The sequence below is a fragment of the Populus euphratica genome, unplaced genomic scaffold, assembly GCF_000495115.2.
Source record: "Populus euphratica unplaced genomic scaffold, PopEup_1.0 scaffold42.1, whole genome shotgun sequence".
Taxonomy (NCBI): domain Eukaryota; kingdom Viridiplantae; phylum Streptophyta; class Magnoliopsida; order Malpighiales; family Salicaceae; genus Populus; species Populus euphratica.
Window position 1 is genome coordinate 467,479 of NW_011499903.1, and position 6,000 is coordinate 473,478.

Consider the following 6,000-nt stretch of genomic DNA (forward strand, 5'->3'; position numbering starts at 1 on the left):
CTTAGTTTAAAAACATTTGTTTCTTTCCTTAATATCTAAGAGCCCAAAACCTCCTTTAGATTTAGGAAGACATATCTTATGCAGGCAACAAGGGCAAAATGCTTAAAGAAATGGTTACCAGACCAGAGGAAGCTGCGACATAGGCTATTGATCTTGTTGATAACAATAGCATAGACAGGGAAAATAACAAGCCAGAATTGAACTGTACCATATAAAACAAATCTGATGAGCTCAAGCCTGCCAGCATAAAATAAATGCTTACTCATCCAGCTCTAAATGGATGATTCAAGCTTGTGCAGGATAGGAGAAAATTGGTTGGCCAACAATTGATAAGGACTAAGAGGCACACTAAAATATTTGAAGGGAAACTAACCCTCCGAAAATCCAATAAGTTGAAGACATACTAACTTGGTGTCATTACCAATCCCACAAAAAAAAATGATTTAAAAGTATTAGTATCAAGGCCAGACATTCCGTCAAAAGAAGAAAGTTATTGGTGTAGGATGCTAACAGACAGTATATCACACCTGCAAAAAAGAAAAATGTCATATACAAAGGCTAAGTGACTAACTCCAAAAGCTCTACATTTAAGATAGAAGTTGAAATCAGATTATTGAGTGCTCAGAGTAAGCATCTTATAAAAATATTTCATACAAACAAGGAAAAGATGGGGGGAAGCATCCCTTTGATGGACACCACATTGCCCATTGAAAAAACCAAATAAATCACCATTGACAGAAACTAAATAAGAAGTTGTCTCCATACATTGCATGATCAGGCCAACAAAACAAGCTAGGAAGCCCAATAAAAGAAGAACATTACGCAGAAAAGGGCACTAAATATTACTAAATGCCTTTCTAAAATCAATCTTGATAATGCATCTGGGGGAGAATCTCTTACGCTCATAAGGATGGAGAAGCTCCTGTAAAAGGTTGATGTTAAAGGTAATAAATGGACAGATTGGATATAACATAAATTATATAAGGATATTTAAGTAATTAAGAGATAATTTATCACCTTAGGTAAATTTCAAAAAATATTTCATCTATTTTCAAATAGTATTGATTATAAATTCATACACAAGATGGAATGAGATTTTAAAAAAATTTTAAATTTTATTCAAATATTCAATAATTATGATGTGGAGAACAAATATAATTCGACTGAGTGAACACGCTTTATGCTATAATGTCTAAATCAAAATATTATTGATTAGATGATAATAATTATACCAGGAAATTAATCACTAAAAAATTAAGTCAAATTACGTATGACTTTCCTAATGTTTGAGAGATCATAATAAATTATTATACATTGTATTTTATATTTAAATATAAATCAATCAATTATTTAATTGATAATAAAATAATTTGTTTAATTTACTTAACCATATTTTATTTAGGATTATAATATATATTTGAACCAACTTATTATAGAACATAATATATCACACATGTAAAAATCATTGGTTTAAAATTAAATCAGATGGTCAATCAAATATAACTTATTTGTAAATAAATCTTAGAAATCAAGAACTGTAATGTAATTAATATAAGAGATTGCAATTCCAGACATATAAACAATCAAGTAAGAACTTAATTAAATAAATTTATAAAATTAGCATAAAATAATACATGTGATATGATTTAAGAAGTATAGTGATATTTTGTTATTTATAAGGCTTTTAGATTTTTCTACAAATAAAAATTTATACATTTTATTTCACAAGGTGAGTAGAGTATGATAAAAAAAAACCTAAAATAAAAAAAATAGCACTCAATAATATAATAATCTCTCTTTTAAAAAAATTTAAGAGATTTTTCATCCATAATTTAAGAGATCAGGCACTTAATAGCTTATAGTTTATAAGAAGTTAGCTAGTCTTGAAGTACTTATTGAAAGCTAAAAAGCACTCTATATTTTATGTAATTTTTGTATAAATTTTATTTATAATTTTAAATTTTTATATAAATTTTAAATAACCATAAATTTATTTAATAAAAATCTTAAGACTCTAAAAAGAAAATTAAATTTACAATTTTCCCATAACAAATGACAAGTACTATAACTTCACAACTTTATTCTTCTGGCACATATTTTGTTGGGTACGTGATTAGAAGATTGATTAATTAGTAATTATGTAAAGTCTTTATTGCAAAGAAAAATAAAAAGAAAACTCGTGTAGAAAAAGATAAGAACAGGGAAACAAGAACCTTAAACAAGGTAATATATCATTAACAAAACATCAAAGAATGTAGTTAAATTAAATTAGTCATACTCAGAAAAATATTATTTATTTAAATATTTTTATTCACCTTCCATCAGTTTTTCCAATCATTCGATGACATGTCATTAAATCATTATTGTTACTTTAAATCTTATTTTGTATCAATTAAGTATATAACTTTTATTTTTTTCTATCTTAATACACCAATGTTTTTAATTGTCTGTATCTTTTGAATTTATTGAGTTCCTGTAAAAAAAATAAAATTAACATCCCCTCTTTAATAATCTCGTCAACTTTTTTGGTAATTAGGATAGGAAGCTAAATTTAATGTCAGTTTATTATAATTATGATTGTTTTTAAAATATTTTTTATGTTAAAATATATTAAAATAATATTTTTTATTTTTTAAAATTAACACATCCAAATAATTCAAAATATAAAAAACAATAAATTTCTAAACGGCGCAAGAGGGATGAAAAAAGTATTTCCCCGTGTTTAAAAAGATAGATTAGAATCATTAGATTCATGACGCATGCTTATATGACCAGTGTCAAGACCGACAGCCTGGACCTTATATTTATACATATATTTATTTATTAAATTTCATGTATCAAAATTAAATTAACTAATTCGGTCCAGATTAAGAAAAAAAGAAAAAGGCTATACACGATAATAACTAATCCATCCTAATTAAATGATTTTCTGAGGAGTGGCACATCAATAACGTGGCAAGCTGAAAAATCTTCTCATCCTAACGTGTCGGGGTGTTGTTTTTTATTCAGAGTTTGTTTATTTTTATATTTAATTTTTTTTTTAAAATAATTTTTTAATTATTTTAATATCCTTATATAAAAAATATCATAAAAATAAAAAATTATTATTTTAATATATTTCAAAATATACTTTAAAAAAATCATTATTATATTTCATAGTATTTTTTTTTATCGACGAGAGTTATATGCTTTTTAAATGTTTTTTATGTGTTTTTAATTTTTGGATGTTTTAGTATTAAAAATATAAAAATATTATTTTAATATTTTTTAATTAAAAATCATTTTCATACCACGTTATCAACATCATTTTTTTTTGAAAAATTAAAGGACATTTCTTGAAGGCAATTAATACTCCACACGTTTTACCCTTATGTTCACAAGGATATCATTTAATTCATATCATCACTTCATCATGCTAGGGTTCCAAAAAAAAAAAAAGATTCTCAAGGTATTCATGGGATATGCCTAGGTCATAATTAAACAAGATTTTCTTTTTCAGTATATATTTTTTTGGATAGTGTTGATTTAATCTTTTTCAGTATATATTTTTTTGGATAGTGTTGATTTAATTTACTAATATCAAAAATAATTTTTAAAAATTTTAAAAATATATTATTTTAAAATAAAAAAACAACTAATATTACACTGAACATTCCCATGAATATTAAGGCATATTCATAGGATACCATCCCCTTTGTCCTGGATGAAAGGTGGGTGGGTCCAGTCATGTTCCAGATATGATACAGTAATTCTTGAAGCGTGTCAAATTATTCCCGAATCAGCAGCCAATTTTTTGAGAAATAAAATGCTTTAATGAGAGAGGCTCGCATCAAATTCAAAAGGGTCGCCTTTAAACCATGGAAAGGTGAGAAAGAGGGGTAAAGAAGAGAGAAATTAATAAAGGAGGACGAGAATGGAGCGTACATTATGATTGCCTGGTAGATCCCAAAGTATATATCATAATGATCCTATGTTTCCAAAAATCATGACTAATTCCTTCTGAAATCGAGGAATTATGGCTCGAGTGCGGTTCGTCGACATCCCGTTCTGCATGAATTATGGGAAATAAAATAACTTTTAATTCTAGGTTGTATTTTAAATATTATGTCTCATAAATAATTACAACAACTCAAAGAGGTGTGGAAAAAGCACTTTACATATGTCATGATTTGCCGTGGGTTATAACAGTAAAATCACAGTTTTATTCTTTACCAAAAAACAAAAATGAGATGAGCTGGACAAAAGTCACTTATGACGAAAATATACGTGACTAGAAAAACTAAAATAAAATAACATAAATCAATCTATAAAAATCACAACAAACAAAACCTAAATCAAATCAGAGGTAAAAATGACGAAAATTAAAATTACACCAAAGTTCGTGACCTAATAGAAGAAAGGATTTGTTTTCTTTTGTTATATTTAGTTTTGATCCTTTCTGAATTTGTTTATTATTCTAGTAGTAAGTTTGTAATATATTTAATATATTTAAAATTTGTCATGGTGAGTATAAATTGTCCAGATATCCTACTTATATCCTACTTATAAATTGTCCGGATGACATTATTATTTATCATCTTCATAATATTTTATTTGTTTATTAAATTTATAATATATTTAGTATATTTAAAAATTTATCATGATGTGTATAAGTTGACTGAACACCTGATTATATATATAAAAAAAACTAAAATTTAAAAAGGTTAAATCAATTTATAAAAATCATCCCAAGACGAAACCCTAGTCATGAAACAATCTTGGTTAATTTACTGTGCCAGCCGATGACAAAACGACGGCGGGGATGTTATTTCCACCGTCTATTTAAAGCAAGCACTGAAATGGCCCGCAAGATTACGTGATCAATCAACAATATGACTTGGTTTTGTATATATCTGATCAGCATTAATGGAGTGATTAGAAATGTCTAAGGTATTTATAAGATCAAGGAAAAAGTCCAAGGTATATTAGAAAATATCACAGTTGTTGCCCGTGATAAATGATCGTCGAAGAATCCAAACTTAGCAGCGTCACAGATCATGCCATGATTGGCCCTTAATATTCAATTCGAAGCTAATGACCAGCAACTGGCAAGCATTTCTTTTCTGTCGCTCTCTCTGCTCAGTGGCTGCTCGAGAAATGAGAAATTAAATACGCAGCAAGCAGGCATGCTCATCCCCAGGGGAAAAGACAAGAAGGGATCATGTGAGCTATGCATATATTTCGACATGCAAGTTGCGACGGATGCTTCAGGTAGAAAGAGTATCATCAGTATACACACTGATGAACTTGATCTGATGATTCTCGCAGATCACTTCCCATTGGTTTCAATGCAGTTTTTAGATTTTAGAAAGATTTCAAGAGGGATTTTTTTTTAAATTGTACTGGGCTAAACTTGAGTGTGTTCTTTTCCTTTTCTTTTTTCAAAACGGAGGAGGAATGATTGGAATTGAAGATTTATTTTGAGGCAGGAAATTGGTCTTGGAGCCACATGATTTTACCGGAGAACATTGTTAATGTCATCGCCGAAATCGAGTAGAATCATCCATTGGGAGATGTTTTCCCTCCAAATTCAAAAGCAAAATGATAAACTTTTTCATCCATGATGCCATTGGAATCAAAAGTCACCAAAGCTGTATGGGTCACTAAAGGAAAAGAATACAAGAAGCTAGAAGTAGTGATTTAGGGTGTGTGTTTTAAAAATAAATTTCTGGAAATAAATTAGTAGTGTAATAAAAAATAAATTAGAAAATATTTTTTATTAATATTTTTTAAATTTATTAAAATAATAAGAAATAAATCTTACAAATTAAAAAGTTAATGATAATAAAATTAAAAAAATTTAATTTTATAAATTTTTTAAAATAAATTAAATTAAAATTACAATTTTAAAAAATAAAATTTAATAGATAAAAAATTTAAAAATAAGAAAATAAGAAAATATTATATATTATTCATTTAATTTAATTCTGTAAACATCTTACAGAAAATAAATATATAAAA